The following is a 22,890-nucleotide window of genomic DNA, read 5'->3' on the forward strand; positions in this document are numbered from 1 at the left end:
ATGAGTTGATGGGTGCTGACGAGTTGATGGGTGCAGCACACCAACATGGCACAAGTATACATAGGTAACAAACCTGCACGTTATGCACATGTATCCTCGAACTTAAAGTATAATAATAATAATAATAATAATAATAAAACAAAAAATAAAGTTCCGAGATACTTCTTAAAACCTGGAAACCATAAATGAATACAATGGTATCTCATCATCAGCACAGAGACTGTACTTCCCCATTCCAAGTACTTCACTTCTATTAAAACAGTCTACACTTGTGTTTTAGTTTGTGCTGACAGAGCAATACCTGAGACGGGGTAATTTACAAAGAACAAAAACTTATATCTGGCAATCCGTGGCTGGAAGTCAAGGTGTAGGCAGGTTTGGTTGTCTGGTGAGGGCTGCATCCTCCAGAGTGGAGGAAAACTGTGTCCTCACATGGCAGAAGGCAGAAAAGCAAGCTCCTGAAGGCTGTGGAAAGCTGCTTTTACAGTGGTCTTATTCCCACTCACAAGGGAAGGAGTCCTCATGACCTTATGACCTCTTAAAGGTCCCACGCTCTAATAGTATCACATTGGCCCTTAAATTTCTACATCTCACTTTTGGAGGAGACACATTCAAACTATGGCACTGTGGGACATGGCAGTGACAGTTAAGCCACAACTTCCCAGGTCTTTTCACATGAACTTCCTTTAAAACATATCCATTTGATTCGTGGCTAGTGTGATAATTTGACAAACCTATATGCAAAATTTCATGTTAATCATTATTACAGACCATCTTAGTTTCAGCCAATCACTTCAGATGGCTAAGCTTTTTTCAATCCTAATTCCTTCATCCAAACTATTAGCTTTTGCTCCCAGCTTTATGTGATATGCAAATATGATGTGCCTGTTTAATCCAAGTCCATGATAAAAATGATTAATAGAACAGAGTGAGAAAAACGGCCACGTCATGTCACTGGAAATACCTTTCCCCAAGCTGACATCAATTCATTCATCAAAATATTTCAACCACCCATTAATTTACCTGGCCCAATAACCCAACTCCCAATTTGGCCATCTGTTAAATATTTCATAAACATTTCATGAGACACTGTCTGAAACCTTACTAAAATCAACTTACTCCAACTATATGGGGAGAAAAAAAAATCACATGTTTAACATGACACACTCCTGGTGAGCCCATGTGGTCCCTAGAGGACTGCTCCTTTTCTAGGTAAGTCCTCACAAGTCATCTGTCTAATCATCAGTTAAAGAATTGTCCCAAGGGCCAGGCACGGTGGCTTATGCCTGTAATCCCAGCACTTTGGGAGGCTGAGGCAGATGGATCATGAGATCAAGAGATCGAGACCATCTTGGCCAACATGGTGAAACCCTGTCTCTACTATAGAAATTAGCTGGGCGTGGTGGTATGTGCCTGTAATCACAGCTACTTGGTAGGCTAAGGCAGGAGAATAGCTTGAACTGGAAGGCGGAGGTTGCTGTGAGCCGAGATCATGTCATTGCGCTCCAGCCTGGCAAGAGGGCGAGACTCCATCTCCAAAAAAAAAAACAACAAAACAAAACAAAAAAAAAAAAAAAGAAAAGAAAAGAATTGTCCCAAGGATAAACATAAAACCTACTAATCTTAAAATAGCAGAATTCTACCTTTTTCTCTCTTTTTTGAAAATAAAAAGAGTATCTCCATGATCATTAGTTTTCTGTCATCTCTGTTACTGGTCATAATGGTTCAAAGATTACCTAACCATTCATATTTGCAAGTCTTTTAATCCTAGGACATTAACTAGTTGAGAGCAAAAAAGTGCTTTCTCATCATTGTTTTACCTTTCTTAACTTCAATTCCCTTGCTACTGTCATTAGTGTTCTTTACTGAACTTGAATATCATTTTCTTTTGATAGAGAAATTAAAAACCCAGGAGTTCCATAACTCTGCTTTCACTCCACTATCCAGTGTTACATCTGTCCCAATCAGTAGTTTATTCTTTTATTATTATTTTTTTCATGATCTGAACATAACATGTTCCAGTACTTAGTATCTTTACAAGCCTCAATTCATTTTAGGATTCAGCTTCCTGTATGCTATTCTCTCAGCTTTATATGACATTTGTATTTGTGTCCCAACCTTTTCTTACTTATGAGAACCATTTTTGCTTATATGGTCAGTGTTTCACTTTAAGGAACTCCACACAATTCACTCATTCAATGAATGTTTTACTGATTGCCATCTATACGCAATTCACCAAACTAGAGTAAAGAATACAAAGATACCTGAGATCTATCTGGTCTCTGTCTTCAAGGAATCTAGACAGATATATAGACTGCTAGGTGGAATTGTAGGCTTCCATATTCCCAAGATAAAAATAAGTGCTGTGTGAGCAGAGTACACAGCAACTAGCTCAAGCATGAAACAGCTGCTTAAGTCTTCATCAAGGAAATGACATCTGAGTTGAGTCGTGAGGAAGCAGTCATTAGAAGACTGGAAGTATCCTAGGGAACAGCATGTGCAAAGGCAAGGCAATATAAAAAAGGACATTGTTTTCATACGGGAATGATGCAGCCAGGATTTAAGGTGCATGAAGTGTAATTCCAAGAGATAACTTAAAACTATGGGGTCAGTTATAAAAAAGGCCTTGTAATGTAAGTCTCCAATATATAGAATAAATAAAACAAAGCAAATGTTCTCTAAAGAATACTATGCAGCAGTTAGGAGTAGCAATACAGATGTATGCCAATGATACAGACAGATCTTTAAAACAGTGCTGAGGTCAAAATAAAAAATGTCTAGAGCATAACACAAGTAATGCAAATTTAAAATACAGGCACGTCCACTATTTGTCTGCACACAAAATAAATCTACATGTTTTACAAGGACACATACAAATAAAAAGATTCAGATCAGAAACATCAGAATTTACCTATGGAGCAGAAGAGTAATGGGGGTGGGAAATAGAAACAAAGTGATTTTTTTTAAAGCAGATATACACCTGTTTTATGACCCCCAAAGTCTGTATGTTTTCCTATAGGTGACAAAGGCTTTAAAGCCGGGGAATGGCAAAATCTAATGTAGCTTTTAGGAATAAAGTTTGGCACAGTGTAAAGAATACAGTCCTGTAGTTGTAGTTTCTTCTGGAGTCAATGAACATGGGTTCATTACCCTTTATCTACACATGCTTAATAGATCTTTGTTATTCTGTAAGAAAAGGCTAAGTATAAGACTAAACTACCAATAAGTAAAGATGGATGTAGAAACTTTGGTAGTAGAAGAAAGTGAAGACAAGAGCTGACAGGGAATAAGTAGTTACAGATAAAAGCAGCATCTTAAAACTCAAATTTGATTATCTGCCAAGAATAGTATTGAAAACATTCCTGCATTGCAGCAGACACTGAATTAAATAAATGCTAAGAATTTCACCAAATTGAAGATCTGTTCATTTTCTTATAAGTGTGCCAAAGGGAGAGCAATGAGAAATTAAAACAATGCCCCTCTGACTATGTCTTGGGAGCTCAGAGTAAAGATCTCTGGAATAAACTCATATGCGCCCTATCACTTGAGAGATGAATCTTGCATTACACCAAGAACTGCTTCATCTGTACAAACAGACTTTCTATAGAACTGTAACTGAACACTACAGGCAATGAGCCAACACTTTTAAATTTCATCAAGCTCTAGTGCCAGGTGACAACTGTTTGCTGTGACATGATTTATGCAACACATTTCATCTAGTTATCTCAGAATCAAAGGAATTTTACCAAAAGGTTCTCATTCAGATAAACAGGAAGAATTTCTACCCCAATCACATCTGTGAAAAGTGGAAGACACGTGGTAAGTTTCAGGACAAGATTCTACTGATTAAATTCTGAGAATAAAGGACTGGAAAACATAAAATTGGCACACTTACTGGGCACTCCTCTATTATGAAGACACTGTTTTACATTTGGATGCAGTGAGCTAACTAAAAAGAGACACAAATCAAAATAAATGGTATGAATAATAAGTGAAAGTATACATAATACATAACAATACTTATTTATATAACTTTACATTTCCATAGACACACTCGTGAGGGTCAGAATTTTTTGTTTTGCTCTTCCCTTTTTGTTCTGTGCTTCAGTAATTTCATGGGGATTCTTTTCCTTCTCAATTTTCTCTTGAAGTATCACTTCAGCCCCTAGTTATCTCATCATACTACATTCTTATCCATTTTACTCAGAGTAAGTTATAGTTTGATAGAAGGTAGAATTTAAAAGAGGACATCTTCCAATAATGACTCTAACACAATTTCATTTTGAAAGTATTTTACCTAAAGAAGGGTATCTATGTTATCCATGGATGGTAAGAGTATGGGTGTAGTTCCTTTCCTCTTCATAACGTATGTGTTCCTTTTGTAATCGAGGAAAGGGGTTTTAAACAATGATATAGTGACATGATGGAGGAAAAAAACTTTATTATAACAAATGTTCAACTAAAAAAGATGGTTGGTTACACATCAAAGGACCCTAGTCTAGGATCTTCCTCTTGCCTTCTACCATTACTCTGGCTTACAACCCAGCTTAGATATGAATACACAAACCATAAGCTTTATTGTAGGGAATGTGACAAATTGAACGATGGAAGGCAGGGGCCAATAAAACCCAAAATTTACATTTCAGGTACTTAGAAAAGATACTAAATCTATTCTGGGCTCTACAAATTACATTGTATTTTACTAATATGCTCAATTTTCTTATGAGATGCAAATTAAATCAACACCAATTTAAGAACACAAATCCTCTTGCACCTCAATCTATGCATGGATGAAACTAATATTTTAACAACATCACATAATAGATTTAATATTATTTTTAAAAAGTCCTTGTTCCATAAAACAATCATCACCCTATTTGCCCAGTTTTCCTCTACCTTGTACTCATCAAGTAAGATAAACCAACATTTTAAAAAATATAATTTCCAATGTTCAATTTTACTTTTCTTAGCTCTAAACTTGAAGTTGATAAACTCAGTCATTGTAAAACCTTATTCATGTCACTTAGTTCATTTTGGTCTACTTTAAACGAAGCAGGATTTCACAGACTCTCAGAGCTAGTACCTTACCTCCCTTAATCCCATCCCAACCCCACCTCAGGCTTAGTTAGTTAAAAGCTACATGCCCACTATCAAAAAAAGTTTCAAAACACTGTACTATTTTCTTGCCATTTCCAAGTATGCATGCTTCTATTTCTACAGTAAGAAAAGACAACGCTTCCCTAATCACTTAACCAATTTCCTAACAACATATTTTTATTACATGTCTAACACAGAACTATAAACGCCTCTCAATACTTCTCCTATAGTCTTACTCTAATGTATTTAATATTCTCACAGATTATTTTTCTTATAAGATGACAGGTTTTCAATATTTATAAAATCTGGTATTTTTTGGTACGTTTTAAACATCCATCGCTGAGATTTACTATTTCTTTTTTCTCATTATTTATTTAAAATATGTACTTAATATCAATAATATTTATCAAAACTATGTAGACAAAATATATGTAGCAAATGTTTACAAAGCTCTTCACAAGGTTAAAATTCTAATATTTTTTAAATACATAAGAGAGCAACAAACTATTTTCATCACATAAAAATATAAGTTGAGTTTCATGTTTGTCACCCAATAAAGTTCACCATTTTTATTCATTTAATCCAACTTCCCAATCATCCAAAACAATTTTAACAGATACCGTTTTAGATGGTAGACAGCATTTGTCATCCTGATCCTAAAGTTCACAGAATGCGCTTTGGATGAAAATAGAACAGTTTTAACACCAACATGTAAAAAGTCACCCAATGAGGTCAAATCAGTGACTAAGCAATCTAAATACATCTATCAGTTTTCTCATCTAAATGGGATACAATTTAAAAACTACTGCATGTTCAAGGAATAGTTTCTTGCCACAAAGAACTGTTAATAGAACAATATTATGCTAGAAAAAGAATTTTTTTAAATTTAATGTAACGTAACAATTACCACTGACAAGTTGTTAAGTTGAAATATAAACAAAGTATGACAATGAGAATGTACAAGAGATTTCACAAAATGTTTACATGAACAAAAACAAAATAATATAAGTATTAACATCTCTGTGAATATATTTTCATATACCATATCTATGGTTTATTGATATTAAATTAATATCCAAGGTTATTAAATTTTAATTTGCATATCAATTTTTACAAATGCCTATATAAGCATACCTACATAAGCTGTTTTATTTTCTGTTTTACTTTTTGTTTTTACATACAAATAATCATTTGGAGAACATCTGAAAGGGAGAACACGCCCTTCAATACTAAAATATTTCTTATTTCAGTCACAAGAACTAAGTTGTTTGAGTGCCACAAGTGAACTTTTGTGGTTTCCAATTCATAATTAAGTTGGGGTTTACCCCTCCTGAAAACAAAAGGGGGAACATTTCCCAACTCATTTTATGAGGCCAGTGTTACCCTGATTTAAAAAAGAAAAAAGTGATAAACATACTACAAGAAAATTTAACTACAGACCAATATCCCTTAGGAAGACAAATAACAAAATATCTGTAACAAAATCCTATAAAACTCAGCAACATACATATAAACAGATAATGACAAAATGGGATTTATCCCAGAATTCAAGGTTGCTTTATCATTAGAATATCAATCAGGATATTTTACCAGATTAACAGACTAAAAGAAAAAGTATAAGGTCATCTCAATTTAACATTCACTCACAAATAACCCTCAGCAAACTGGGAATGGAAGGGAATTTCCTCAGCCTAATAAAAGGCATCCAGAAAGAAACTATAGCTAATATCATACTTAATAGGGAAGGACTGAATATTTTCTTTCTAATACAAGAGGGCAAGGATATCCTCCCTCTCCATTTTTACTCAACACTGTAGGTCCTAACCAAAGCAATAAGGTAAGAAAGATTAATAAAAGGCACACAAATTAGAAAAGAAGTAGTAAAAACTGTCTTTATTTGCAGACAACATGATTGTCTATGCAGAACACTTTTAAGAGTTTACCAAAAATTAAATAAAGCTATTAGAAATAGTGCATTTAGTACACCGCAATGTTACAAGGTCAAAATATAAAAAGCGTACCATACTTCAATACTAGTCATATTGTATTTCAATACTAGCATTGCTAATATTGCATTGCTAGCATTATAATAGCATGTGATGTCACTTATAATAGTATTAAACATATAATAGGAATAAACTTAACAAAAAATACATGCAAGAATTATGCACTAAAAACTGCAAGACACTGGTTAGAGAAATTAAAGACCTAAGTAAAGAAAGAGATATATCATGTTCGTGGATCATAACACCCAATATTGTTTAATATATTAACTTTCTTGAAACAGATCTATAGAGTCAATGCAATCCCAGTAGGCTTTTAAAATTTTATATGAAAATGTAGAGGATGTAAAGTAACCAAAACAATTTTGAAATACAAGAGAAAGTGGGAGGACTTATATATTACTTAACTGTAAGACTATAAGCTACAATAATCAAGAAAATAGGGTATTGTCATAAAAATAGTAATTTAAAAATGTAATAGAAATAAACCCACATATATATGGTCAATTAATTTTTCAATGAAAACGCTAAGGTAATTAAATGGAAAAATTCTTGTTTTTTTCAGCAAATGGAACTGGAACAATCACATACCCATTTGGAAAGCTACGACACCTCACATCATATACAATAATTAATTCAAAATGTATCAGAAGCCTAAAAATGAGATTATAAGCTACTAGAAAAACATACGAGGCAATCTAAATGATATTCGTTTAGATAAAAATCTTTAACACTCCACAAAAAGCACAAAGGAAAAAAATCAATAAACTGGGCTTCATCAAAATTAAAGGCTTATTCTTTGAAAAGGCACACTTAACAAAATGAAAGCACAAGCCGATAGACTTGGAAAAAAAATTGGAAAACATCTCTGATTAAGGACTTGTACCCAGAATATGTAGAGGTATATATAGAACTCAATAAAAAGGAAAAAAAGAACTGTTTTTTCAAAACTAGGGGCTGGGCACTGGGGCTCATGCTTATAATCCCAACATTTTGGGAGGCCAAGGCAGGAGGACTGTTTGAGCCTTGGAGTTCAAGACCAGCCTGGGCAACATAGGGAGACCCCAGTATCTACAAAAAGTTTAAAAATTAGCCAGGCATGGAGGTACACACCTACGTTCCCAGCTACTCAGGAGGGTGAGGTGGGAGGATTGTTTGGGCCCAGGAAGTCAAGGCTGCAGGGAGCTGTGATCATGCCATTGCACTGCTGCCTTCATAAATACAAATGAAAATAAAAAATAGGGAAATGGTTTGGACACTTTACATAAGTACATATGCAAATGACCAAAAAGTACATGAAAAAATGCTCAAACAATTAATCATTTTAGGGAAATAAAAAGTAATGTAACTGTAATGAGTTACCATTACACTTTCATTAGAATGATAGCTAAAATAAAAAGAACTGTTAATACCAAGTGTTGAAAAGGATATAGAGCAACTGGTAGGAATGCAGAATGGTACAGCCACTTTGGAAAACAGTTTGGCAGTTACTTAGAAAAGTTAAAACATACCCTTATCATATGACTCAGCAATCGCTTCGTACACATTATCCGAGTAAAATAAAAACATATGTCTATAAAAACACTTATATGGCATAACACTGTGTCTGCATAACTGTTTTATTCATAATAGCTAAATCCTGAAAAAGAAAAATTCCAACATATAGTAATCAGAATAAACAAATTGTGGTATAGCCACACAGTAAACTACTGCTCAGCAATAAAAAGGAACAAACTGCTGATCCATATACAGGTAAAATCTAAAAGAGGCCAGGTGCAAAAACCACATACTGCATGATTCCATTTATATAAAATCCTAGAAACAGCAAAACTGTAGTAATATAAAGTAGATCTGTGGTTGCCAGGAGCAAGGAGATAGGGTAAAGGATCGACTACAAAAGGGCAGGAACAAACTTTTAAGGGTGATGGAAATGATCCATATTTGGTTGTAATGGTGGAACACAACTGTATACATCCACCAAAACTCATCAAATTGTGCACTTAAAATTGGTGAATTATACTGTAAGTAAATTACATCCTAATAAAGCTGATTTAACAAATAAAAGCAATTAAATATATGTTGAGGACTTTTACACTGGTGGTAATGTTTGGTAACTTACCCATTCAAGAAACAGTTCCAACTTGTTAGATTTGAACAGGTAAAAATGTAAATACTAAAAAAAAAAAAAAAAAAAAATTCAAAAGGTATCAGTGGAAAAGTAAGTGTCTCTCTCATCCCTATGACTCTATGCCTTTTACCACTTAATTTATATTCACACGGAAACAATACTGGTATTTAAGGAACAGTTAATTAACAATATGTTAAAGGGGTGCTTTATTAAAATAGAAGAATCACTAACTCATAACAATATGCAGGTCATTCTTTTCCAGAGGGGAACCCTCCCCCAAAGCCCTTGAAATCTGAATTCTTTACCCCTATAAATCAAGGGTATCAGTAGTCTGACAGCATCTTAGTATCTCACTTCTAACAACCTGCCAATCCTTGTTCTAATATCTTGTGGCAAATACAAACCATTTCTCATCATATGTTAATCTGTTTCTCTTTCTTTCTTTTTCTGAAACAGAGTCTCACTCTGTTTCCCAGGCTGGAGTGCAGTAGCATGATCTCAGCTCACCACAACCTCCGCCTCTGGGGTTCAACTGATTCTCCTGCCTCAGCCTCCTTAGTAGTTGGGATTACAGACATGCACCACCACGCCCGGCTAACTTTTTTTTTTTTTTTTTTTTTGTATTTTTAGTAGAGACAAAGTCTCATCATGTTAGCCAGCCTGGTCTTGAACTCCCAACCTTAGGTGATCTACCTGCCTCGGCCTCCCAAAGTACCGAGATTACAAACGTGAGCCACTGCACTTGACCCATATGTTAATCTGGATATACTACAAGTTCGATGAAAATATCCTTAAAGAGTAACTACAAAAATCAAAGCTATTATTCTTGTTCTACAGGAGTTTACAGTATACAAAGAAGAGAAGGTATATAAACAGGGCATTTTTATTAATAATACAAGATACCATATATCTCAAAACAGAGCAGTAAGTGGGAAAGACAATAAGTATTGCTATGGTGAAAAAAAGCAAAAGCAAAAGTGGACTCAAAGGAGATGGGGGAACTTGACTATACCTAAAAAACAGGATTTGAAAAAAAAAAAGTGAAGGACAGCATTCTTAGCAGGGCAAAGAATAGGAGAATGACGTAGCTGTGACCATATGAACAACATTTTCAGTGATCAGAGTAGAGACAACATATTTGAGTGGGAAAATAAGAGAGAAATACAAGATTTGAAGTACAGAGTTTATTCAAACAGCATTTATTAAGTACCTACTATATGCCATGCATAGTACAGAAATGAGCTGTTTGAAAAGAAATTCCAGACTAAGAAATTTTGTCTTTTTACTCTGTAGCAGGAAAATAGAGTTCTAAAGAACTCATGGCAATTTTATACAACATTATTTTAACCAATCTTGGCAACAAATAATTTTAAATAATAGAAAAACAGAGACTCAGGAAGGTATACGCATATGCTTAAAATCATATAGACAAAACCAAAGCAAAAATCCCACATCTTCCTATTCCTAGCTCCATGCTCCTTGTCTTGCTCTACTGGCTATATCCTTTAGTCCTCTTCATTTTCTCAAGCAAATAATAAATTATTAAAAGAAAAAAAAAGTGATGCAATAAAAGTAAAGTTTTAGTCAAATGCATATGGCTAGGTTGTACGGGTTGAATTAAAAGGTAAAGAACATGGATAAAATGAAATCTATTAGCATAGGTTGGCACAAAAGTAACTGTGGCTTTTGCCAATTACTTTTGCACTAACCTAAAGTTACTGTAATAATCTAGGAATTGGTGGTAGCAGTAGGAACAGAAGCCATTGGATATGAGACTTTGTATAAAAAGATTCAATTCTGAAAATACCAAGAGATTCAAAGATAACTAGGTGATTGGTAAGTAGAGCCACTGGCAAGATGTAAATATCAAGAAATGAGTCTATTTTGTTGGGGAAATCATCTACTGTGGTCAAATTATTGCCCAAAGTCAAAGATATTAGATCAAACATTTCACAAGTTTCTACCCCTGAAACAGAATAATCCAGAGTTTACTACCATCCTTGGATCTTTTATTTACAAATACTTATCATTTTCTGTCTAGACTTAAAGCCTAGACACCACCGTCTATCCAATCCCCAGAGGTACTCATATCCATAAAGCCCAATAAGAGTTTATGCCCACTTCCTGGAAACCTCTCAGAGAGAGCTGACATACCTAAATCTAAAGAAATACACACACACACGTGTACAAGCTGCCAGTGTACAAGCACGTGTGTGTGTGTGTGTGTGTGTGTGTGTAATTAAGTCTATCATTGAGCCAAGGCTTTCTTTCAGGGAATCAGGGTTATTTGTCAGTCATAAGTAAATGACTAATCTCTATATCATACATTAAGGCTTGCAACTGAGAAAGTATTTTTAAACCTACATAAAGATGAATCTATCTTCCCTCTTACATGAAAATTATTTCTCAAGGAAAGGTTATATTCATAACTTCTTTCAAGGTCCTGAAGAATTCCATTCACTTATGATATTAATTTTTTAATGAAAATACTGGACTAGCAGCTCTTTAATAATTATAAATGAAGACATCCAACAGAATAACTAGTCTTCAAAAGAGGATAACAAAGAGGATGAGGATCAAAGAAGAGCTAAACCCAAGTAAAAGCATATGAAACCTGGAATGTAAAGAACAGAGGTCAATGCTGCTCTTTGCAATGGCCAGTAGAGGCTGCCAGTGTACAAGCACACACAGGGCTTCCCCTCCCCGCCTGCCACAGACACAGAGTTGTCAACAAAATAAGAAACATTTCCATGGTATAATATGAAGCCCAGCACTCTAGGCTCATCATAGAGCATCATGAAGCAGCAAACACCAAGGGTCCTTTCAACCGTGGCTTCTCAGTATATGTCATGGGAACAAAAGAATGCCAGAATATTTTTCGAGTACTTTTGAAACATGATCGCATTTAGCCACTGTCTGACCAAAAGAAACCACTAATCCTATGTCATTACCTTTCCAGAAATGATACCTCAAGTTTTATAGACATGTAAAAATGGGTACCTTCCATGAAAAATAACTCAATTTGGGGCCTTCAAAATCCTTATTTGAATAGATGTATTACTCGGCTTCTTCAAATACAGTGAATTGTTACAGCTAAAAGAAATTTTCAGTTACTGAGTACAGAGACATAATTTTTGATCTAAAATTTAGAAGTATCATTCTTAAATTACAAATACTAACATACTTAAAAGGAATTTATTGATATTCCGCAGTCAGGTGAGATTCTGTCCATCTGCGCCCCTCACCCAGAGCCAAAAACATAAAGACACTCAAGTACACCAAGTGGCAATCACTTTTTAAAATTCATTTCATGAATCTGCTCTACAATTTTAAGAATTATGTATCTGGCCCTTTTTGAGCTCCACAACACTGCTGTTTCTTGTAGAGAGAAACTTTGCCGTCAATCACTGCTCCCTTTTGCCACGCAAATATGTGCTGCAGCTTTCACTTGTCACTCCTATTATATGTAATGTAGGCAGCTTAGCACTAAATCAATTTAAGGAACTGCAGGAGTTAAATACATACATTATTATTATGATGACTGAAAAGGCAATGAATGTCTTGCAGCTCCATTTGCTTTCTTTGTTAAGAAAGAAAAAGCTAATTATCTGCAGCTGTCAACCATGAAGACCTAGACCTATTTAAGTCAACATCAGCCTTGGACAACTGAAAATATTTCTCAGATTTTTACCCGATTGTTTTCTTTTTGAAAAGAAAGAAAGAAAGAAAAACCACATACTTTCATTACAAAATATTAAACATTCTAAAGGGTAATGTAAAAACAAGTTGAAAAATGTAAAACTACATACTTGTATCCCTTTTCATAACCAACTCATTTAATATTTTTTAAAACTGCCTGTCAGTTTTTCGTAATACCCACTCTCTAATTAGTGTAGTCAAAATTTAGAAAAATGCAAAGCATCTCCACATAAATTCATAAAAAGAAATTCAAGTGAAAGCCCAGACTATTGGTTACAATGAAACTATGTTACAGATGATCAAGGGATAAATTCTGTTCATTTATTTAACAAGAGAAAGAAACACACGTCCAAAGTTAAACTGCTGCAAAAAGACAGAAAATGCACACTGAATTTGTGTTCAATGTGGGAACACCAATAGGTTATGCTTCTGTGTTCATATACTATTTCACATATATTATTTTCTTTACCTACCAATCTTCTATTTTCTAGTCTAGTATCATTAGAATCTAGAATTAAATACTTGGTTTTGAATTTTCTTTTTTCAAATTTAAGGATCAACTTGGGTATTTTTCCAGGACACCCAATAAGGATGAAAACAATATTTTCAGTAAGTTAAAGATAAAGTCAATATATAAACTATGAAACCTCTCAACACTGTGTTCAAAAAGTGGACAAAGGTCATTATTCATGATTGTGAACAAATTTTTTTGCACTTGTTTTTACTGGTAATGATTAAATATTATTTTCCTATTATTTTCTTTGGAAGAGTTCTTCTTCTCATGGGAATACACTTAAAACTATTTTACAATTTCACATTAAAATACTGTCCAGTTAGCTTTCAAATAATTTTTAGACACCAATATAGATAAATTCAACCGTACAAAATCAACAATGTAAGAAAAACATGACATGTGACCAAAATAATTATAGTTTTAAAAATTATAGCTCATGTTGCAGTGAGCTGAGATCACACCACTGCACTCCAGCCTGGGCGACAGAATTTATTTATTCTGCATCAAAAAAATAAATAAATAAATAGTTCATGTGTAAGTCCCTAAACCAGTCTTAAAAAGGAAGCCTTTTCAAAGTACACCTGACCTAGAACTCCAAGATGCTGATTTGCCACAAGCACCCCCTGCAATCTTCAGGGATCACTATTGTAATCCCCAGTCTCAAATGTGTTAGAGACAAGAAAGAGAAGGTCAAGAACCATTAGTATAAGTAATATAAAAATCAAACACATCTCAGATCCAAAGAATGATATATAAAAATGGAGAGCCAGTCAGGTTTAAGTACAGACATAGACACAGCCTATGTGGTAGGTTAAAACAACAACAACAACGGAAACAACAACAAAAAAAACAGTATAGTTATGTGGCCACAAAATACTAAGTAAATTTTTCACTGTCACAAACTAGTAACTGACAGGAGCAAGACTCCATCTCAACTTTTCACACCAAAGCCCAGATTTTTTTTTTTTTTTTGAGACGGAGTCTTGCTCTGTCGCCCAGGCTGGAGTGCAGTGGTACGATATTGGCTCATGGCAAGCTCTACCTGCCGGGTTCATGCCATTCTCCTGCCTTGGCCTCCCGAGTAGCTGGGCCTACAAGGTGCCCACCACCACACCCAGCTAACTTTTTGTATTTTTTTTTTGTTTTAGTAGAGACAGGGTTTCACCGTGTTAGCAAGGATGGTCTCAGTCTCCTGACCTCGTGATCCACCTGCCTCGGCCTCCCAAAGTGCTGGGATTACACCCAGCCAAAGCCCAAATTCTTTTCACAGCCTGATATTACCTCCAGAGTTCATCTCTGATATGGCTTTACATTTTCAGAAATCTGTATCTATTGTGATTGAGAGACAGTTGCTATCCTTTATAATTGATGATGCTAGTGAGAATGTTATCCTCTATGCATATAAACAGAGCAGAATTGACAAAAATATTAGGAGGTGATCCTTGTCTTAAAATGAGTAGGATAAGATAGATGACCTTCAAAGGTTCTTCTAGCATTCTAACATTCTATGAGTAATTTATTTTATTAAGATGTTTGGGAACAGATAAAAAATCTCTGGCTATTTTTTTCTAACTTTCTGAAATCTGTTCAGGATAATAACTCCTACCCCATCACTATTTTACAAACATTTAAATATAGTATCTACATTAATGTAATTCTCACAACTCTGTGATGTTGATTATTTTATACAGAGAGTACTGAAATTCAAAAAGATTGTGGTGCCTTGGCCCAAAGCACCAAATTACTAAACAGCAGAGCAATTCTAAAGGCAAATCTGTTCTACTCACAGCTCAGGACATTTACCCTTATATATACTAGATGCTGCCATAATAACAGCATCCATTTGTACATCACTGTACCTTTGTCACCTGTTCCCTAACGGTCCTCAGAACAACCCTGCAATAAAACAAGGCAAGTAATATCATTCTGGCATCATTTTACAAATAACTGAGTCTTGGAGAATTTAAATCACTTGTTCAAGGATCCTTACAGAGTAATAGTAAAGCCAAGTCTCAAACAGAGGTCTCCTAACTCCAAGTCTAGTATTTCTTTTGTCACTATATCTGTCAACTACAAGTTTGGCTTCAACATACCTTTGAAACATTTCTATGCCTACCCTGCTTAAACTTGTCTCTCTATGCGTGAAATTCATTAAGTGTAATTGAACTCATGAAAGTACTGTTTATGCTTATGTGTGGCACAATAACTTATGTTCCCAATATAGAATTACTTTTAAAATATATTTGTCTAAGACTTTCAAGAAAATTCTCACCCAGATTTTGAGTGATCAAGAATAAGGTGGCTAGTTATTAGAAAAAATCCTCCTTAAATCCCAGCAAGGGGGGGAAAGGGATGCCTAATTTGGGAGTTTGTTGAATTATAAATCAGCCTTTTCCATACATCCAATTTATAGAACAGACAGTAGTACTGCCTAGAATTCTGTCTTCAGTTCCTCAGAATCTTTCTACCAAATGCACTGCGATTACTGAATGATCTCATTTAGTAAACCAGCTTCTTGTCCCTTCATTAGGTCCTAATCTAAATTATAGTATAAAGACATAAGGTTTTCTACTCGTGGCTGACTTATGATAAACAGCACTGGCTGGCCATGTGGCCTGATGAGGTCCTGAGACACACAAGGGTCTTTTTTTGGACTTTATCAGTCTTAGGGCAGGCAATTTATTTTGAGCCAGAAAAATAAAATATAATCTTAGGCCATCTGGCTCTGTAACACACTGTATTTGTTTAGAAAGGTCACTGTTGTCAAGTTATTGAATGTTATCTCTAGAATTGACAGGAAGAGGGAAGTTTTTGAAAGAAGGCCAAGACTATTAAAGCACCGGATATTAAGGTGTAAAGCAGTATTTAAAAGCTTGGGCTTTAGTGTTAAATAGACTACAGTTCAAATCCCAGCTCCACCACTTACTACTTAAATGACCTTGGGCAAGTCACTTTCTTTCTTAATTCAATTTTCCCAATCTATAAAATCTAGATAACACAACCTAGTAAGATATAATGAGAAAAGGATGTAATACATACATGTCACTAGCTCATAGTTATTCAAAATTTATGTAATAATTATTTTCAGTCTAATTTTTGTTTTGTCTGAAACCAAAATTTTCATTACTTTTATAAACACTTTTCCAGACAGCAAAGTAGAATTCCAATATAGAATCACAATTTATACTATACAAAAGATACAGATTGAGCCTATCCCTAACAAAAACTTCAATCTATCGTAAAGCTTTAAGCAACATTCTTTTATTTGTTAAATCAGATATGTAGCAACTACTATTTTGTTAGTGAAATGACTGAGTTACTGTGTCAGTGAAGAATGAATACTCGGTATATCAAATCAACTTCAGGGGGACTAATACTGCTGTTTTATTGAACAACTGTTACAGTATCCTGACGCTGCTATGCAATAGTTATTTTCTGCACATGACGTAGTTTTCTATTAATGCTGCAAAGCAGTACTGTGATCTAACTATTGCAGTAACAAGACGATCCAGAGTTGACTTAGGCTATTCAGGCCCTTTCCTTTTGTGGATTAGCAATGTGGTTAAAAATATACTAATAATTAAAACACTCATAAAAAAGTAGCTCAATCAAAACTCCATTTAGAACGTTGCTGAGGAGAAACGGTTTCGATTCAGCAGGCCAGAGTCTGGATCCACTTATATAACCCTTAAGGATCTCAATAGTAGGCAAACACTTCACCTGTGGAATTATCTCCACACATAATTGGATTTCCCAAATCAAAGTAGGCACTATAAGCCAGGGCAAAAGCTGGAGTCAGGCTAGAGAAGAAGATTTCCATCTGTTTTCTACTTCAAGTATTAGCTGCTACAGAGTTTCCCCTTTGGTGTCATAATAACAGGCACATATTTTTCATATGAACTACTGGGTTCTCTTATTTTTCCACAATACTGACCTGAGAGATCTGAAAATCATCAAAAACAAATTTCTAACTCTGGGGTCCAGCCAAAAAGACTACCTACAGACCAACAAAAGTCGAAAACATGCATATTGAATTAGGGGTTATAAAGATAAATGGATCCAAGAAATCTATAAGCCTATATAAAATAATACACATGAGAAGCTCTCTTGATCAAGCGTCACTTACCCAGCTTGCTATGTAAACGCACATTGTTCATTTCCTCTTTAACCATACTGACAAGATGCTCACAGAATACTGAAAACTCACAGCCTGCAGGACTCTCTCTAGCATGCCCCTCAACACTTCTGCTCCCAACTGCTGAGCTGTATATTCACCCAGAACAATATTTGTTCCAAAACCTCAACAGGGGAGTTTTATTGTTATTGTAATTAGCTAATTTAATTAAATATCACATAAACCATGAAAACAAAAATAAAAGGTCTTGTATCTTTAAAAACTAAGTCAAATGCATTGAAAAGACTTGATAAAGGCAAGTCACTATAAAACACTGCTGTTGAAACAGGCAAAGGTAAGAGAAATTTTTAAAACTGGGAAAAATAATAAAATATAGAATATAATGTTTCTCAAAATATAGCATGGAAGCCAAGAATAGAACGCTGAGCCCCACCTTCCACAGTTTCTGATTCAGTAGGTCTGCAGTAAAATCAAAGAATTTGCATGCTATGAAATTCCCATGATGCTGACGCTGCTGGGCTGGGAACCACAGTTTGAGAACCACTGCTCTGCAAGTGTCTCAATTTTTTAATCTATATTAAAGAAATACAGCATAAACTGGATATGATTTTTTATAGATGTAGATTTATATAAGACTTGCAGTTGCAATCAGCAAGCCTATATTGAAAAAAAGGCCCTCGACCCTAGTCACAAAAACAGCCTATTTATACATTTTGCACATTTCAAGTTAAAACATTAGTGAGAAGTGTGCAACAGTTTTTACGACCTACTGTTTTAACTGACTTTTTCTATTAACAGTCAAATGACAAGAACCAATCTCATCAGAAAAGATCCCTTGTCAAATACAGACTATGAAAGTACCACTGAAGTTTCAAAGTTTCTTTACCTTCACCATTTGCAAGAAGGAAACTCTGTGATTGTCTCATTGGTTATGAGACTTCCCAAAACACAAACTCATAGAAGCTCATATCAATGACACTTTTAAAATAAAAGTTAAAAGGTTTAGTATCACTCTCTCCAATTTATAGATGAGATTACTGACCCAGAAGAAACATATCTAAAGGTAAGTCAGCCAACAAGTGGCAGCCAAGACTCTGAATACAGATTTGTCTCCAAAAACAGTGCTTATTTTCCCAAACCACAAAATATTGCCGTATAATCTTTAAAAGAATCAAAGACAGGTTTGCAACAATACACCATTAGAACCCTAATCAATCCAAATGTCTGCAAAACAGAAAATGACCAAACTAGCAGCCAGGTATGGTGGCTCATGCCTGTAATCCCAGCACTTTGGGAAGCCAAGGAGGGAGAATCACTTGAGGCAATCCCATCTCCACAAAAAGTAAAAAATCAGCTAGGTGTGGTGACACAGGCCTATAGCCCCAGCTACTCGGGAGTCTGAGGCAGGAAGACTGCTTGAGCCCAGGTGATCGCGGCTGCAGTGAGCTATAATTGTGCCACTGCACTACAGCCTGGGCAACAGAGGGAGACTCTGTCTCTTAAAAAAAAAAAAAAAAGAAGAAGAAAGAAAGAAAATTGCCAAATGTAAACAGTTATAACCGGATGATTATAAACATTATATCTTTATCTTGAACATAATCATAAACATCATCTATAAGCTGAACTTATTAAGTGGCAAGAGAGGATCATCAAACATAGGGCACTGTAAGGGAGCTAGTTACCAGCATTGATGCAAAGTTTAGTATTTATGGACTGCTTGAAAACAGAGGAAGAGATGAGGTAGCCCAGTGACGACAACTGCCATTAAGATAATGCCATTAAACCAAGTTAATTTTAGAAACTAGAGGCAGAGACAAACAGCACCTTATCTCTGCCTTATAAGGTAGTGATGCATTCATGTTGTATTATAAATTCCAGAAGAGAACCATATCTGTAAAACTATGAAGGAATCCATCTTTATGTATCACAAGCCCATCAATACAACTTCATAAGAATTGCTTTATTTAGTAGTGTTTTAAGTAACTGGAGAAAAATGCATGTATATGTATTTTTATATATGTCTTTCATAATGCCTGTAGTTACCTTTAACCATTCCTCTTTATTTCTTCACACTGATTAAAATTTACCATCAAGTGTCCTTTCATTTCAACCTGAAGGACTCCCTTTAACATTTCTTACGAGTTCGTGAGAATCCTTTCAGTTTCTGTTTATTTGGAAATCTTAATTTCACTTTCAGTTTTGAAGAACAGTTTAGCTACATAGAGAATTACTGGTTGACAGTCTTTTTATTTCAACGTTGAAAATGACTTCTAGCCTCCAGGGTTTCTCATAAGTGAGCTATTAAGCCTATTGAGGATTCCTTGTAACAAGTCATTTTTCTCTTGCTACTTTCAAGATTTTTCTTTAAATTCAACTATGATGGTCTAGGTATGGATCACTTTGGGCTTATTCAACTTGGATTACAGTGAGCTTCTTTAATGTGTAGCATAGAGTAATATTTTTCAGCAAATCTGGAAAGCTTTCCGCCATTATTTTTTTAAAATATTCTTTCTGCCTCTTTCTCATCTTCTCGGAATCCTATAATGCCCATGTTGGTACAACTTTCGATGGAGTCACCTAAGTCTTTTGAGGTTCTGTTCATTTTTCTTTCTGATCCTCACACTGAAAAATCTCTATTGTCCTAACTTTGCGTTAAAAGATTCCTTCATTTGCTGATTTATATCTGTTGCTGAGCTCCTCTAGTGAATTTTTCATTTCAGTTATTACACTTTTAAGATCCAGAATTCCCTTTTTAAATAATTTCTATCTTTATTAATATTCTTTCTCTGGTGAAATACCATTCTGATACTTCCCTTTAATTCTTTAGACATGGTTTCATTTAGTTCTTTGAAAAGCTAACTTAAAGACTATGAAGTCTAAAATCTAGGCTCCCACAGGGACTTTTTTTGTTAGTTTATTATTATTATTTGTCTCTATGTGTGGCATATTTACTGCTTCTTTGCATTTCTCAATTTTTGTTGAAAACTGAACATTTTAGGTAATATATTTTAACAAATCTCATATCAGATTGCTCTACATTGTTCCCCTTTTTAATCATCAGTGTGTTGTTTTTCTTGATGCTGCTTATTTAGTACTTTCATGAACTAATTTTAAGATCCTGTATTACCTGTAGTATGTGGCCCCCAAGTTCTCCGCTAGAACTTTTTTTTTTAGGATCTTGTGTTTATTTACAAGCCTGGCTTCCTAGAAGTCATACCTGGACCAGTATAATGTAGCAGTCAACCAATCATCATTTAGAAGATTTCCTTAAATGCTTTACCTATATGTCTTCTACCCTTTGCCAAAGAAATCATGAAAAATCATACCTTCAAACTTCAGGAAGCTTACAAATGGCACTGATTTTCACTTCCTGCTTACTCAGTGCCTCAAAATCAGTCAGAGTTGACATTCTCCGTTCCCAGGTCATTTCTGGGCATGTGTACAGACTTACACTTTGTACAACCTTTTAAATACCCAGGAATATGTCAGAGCTTTCCAAAGTTCCCTATAGTTGGCTAGTTCTCCAGACTTTCCTTGTAAATTCTTGGCCAGCTTCTTCCTTTGCCTCAACTGAAATCACAGTCTTAGGCAGTAGACATTTTGCCAAGTATGCTATTGTTTCAGTAATGCCCTGGGGGTAAGCTTTTTCTTCCCCCAACTGAGCTGAGTTCAGAGTCAAATCAAATATCCAACCACTCTCCCAAAAGAGTTTTCCCAGGGAGCTGCAAGTTGGGACAAAATATTAACTATGCTCTGGGGATGGTGCCTTTAATGGAGCTCCAAAAGTGGTCAGCTATCTCCATTGTCTGCAATACTGCCAGCTTTTGGCTACACCACTAAGCTGGAGAGAGAGACGAGAATAACCCCAAGTTAAAGTATCACAGATCCCACTGGTCTTCCCAAGATTCACTAGTTTTCTCTTCAACAGATAATTTTCAATTTACACTCCTGCTTAATTGCCAGAATTCTAAAATGGCTGATTTTCATTATTTTACCCATATTTTTGTTGTTGTATAGGGAACACAAATTCACCGAGGCCCTCACTCCACCCCCCTGGAAGTTGATCAAGTTCTGTAATATTCTGAATTCATAATTTTCATGACAAAAAGATCTTACCTAAAAAAAAAAAAAAAACCCTCAGTTTGGTTTTTTCAAAAATACTTAAAATTTTTAGATCACTGATTCTTATCTCTAATAGAAAGTTACGAAAAAAATCTGTATTTCAGTACTTAAATGAGAGTGAAACAGATCTGTGAGACAGGAAAAAATAAACTGCATAAACAATTTATCACATCTTTCCTGTTAACTAATACGTGAATCATCAAAAACAAAGGTGATTACCGGTCTCAGAGCCACTCTCAGACCTAAACAGCCTCTCAAATCTTTTGGGGACAACAGAAACAAGTAAAAGTGAGGAGGAAAGCCTAGTCCATCTTGTCTTACTTGGCTGACTGAGGCCAAAACCAACTATACTCTGATAGTAAGAAATTTTTTAAAACCACAGAAAACTGGAAGTGGGAAATCGACAGAAAAGAAGAATCAGACACTTGACTTAGGAGGCAACCCTATCTCTTGAGATTTCTCTGAAGAGACTCAGAACAGAGATTGAGTTTACCTCAGATTCACCCAAGTATAGGCCAAAATCATGGGCTTCTGGAAGAGAAATGAGTTGTTCATTACTATTTCTCTTTTGTTAGCTGGTATTGGCAAGCCAAGGAAAGACCAAAACTGTCAAGGTAGGCCAAGAAAAGTAACATCTTTTAGCAAAGCTTTTATTTTCAAGAATATTGTCGCATGTTTCTTTTGCTTTTCTATTGTTGTGTAACAAACCACCCCAAAACTTACCGGCACAAAACCACCACCATTTTATTTGGTTATAATTCTGCAATCTGAGCAGGGCTCAGTTGGGTAGTTCTTACACTCATCTTGCTGGTGGCCATTCATACTACTGCTTTCAGCCAGCAGATGAGAAATGAGATCAGCTAAGATACTAGCATGGCTGAGTGTCACTCTCCATGAAATCTCAGAAATTCTCCCTTCCACGTGGCCTCTTTTCCACTGGGTCTCTCCAGGAGAATGGTCAGATTTCTTACATGATAATCCTGTCTCTCAAAAACATAAAAGCTTAAGTTGTTAGGTCTGTTTGCACCCAGACCTGGAACAGCTTTAATTCCTTTGCATTCTCTTTGTTAAAACAAGCTACAGGCCCAACTCAAACTGAAAGGAAAGTGACTTCACAAGGGCATGAATGTCATCAATGTAATAGACAACTAAAACATTCAGGCCAATGTTCAGATGACTGGAATGGATGCAA

The 22,890-nt window shown here is 35.2% G+C and overlaps 1 protein-coding gene and 1 pseudogene across 3 annotated transcripts in view; one reads left to right on the top strand and one right to left on the bottom strand.

Annotated features, from left to right (window-relative positions):
* The window catches only part of RFX3 (regulatory factor X, 3 (influences HLA class II expression)), a 309,220-nt gene that overhangs the window by 242,376 nt on the left and 43,954 nt on the right, over nucleotides 1–22,890 (bottom strand). The gene's annotated exons all lie outside the window — the stretch shown is intronic.
* On the top strand, nucleotides 9,419–10,118 carry LOC105545421 (annotated as a pseudogene).

Source organism: Mandrillus leucophaeus, unplaced genomic scaffold (genome assembly GCF_000951045.1).
Source record: "Mandrillus leucophaeus isolate KB7577 unplaced genomic scaffold, Mleu.le_1.0 Scaffold329, whole genome shotgun sequence".
NCBI classification, from domain to species: domain Eukaryota; kingdom Metazoa; phylum Chordata; class Mammalia; order Primates; family Cercopithecidae; genus Mandrillus; species Mandrillus leucophaeus.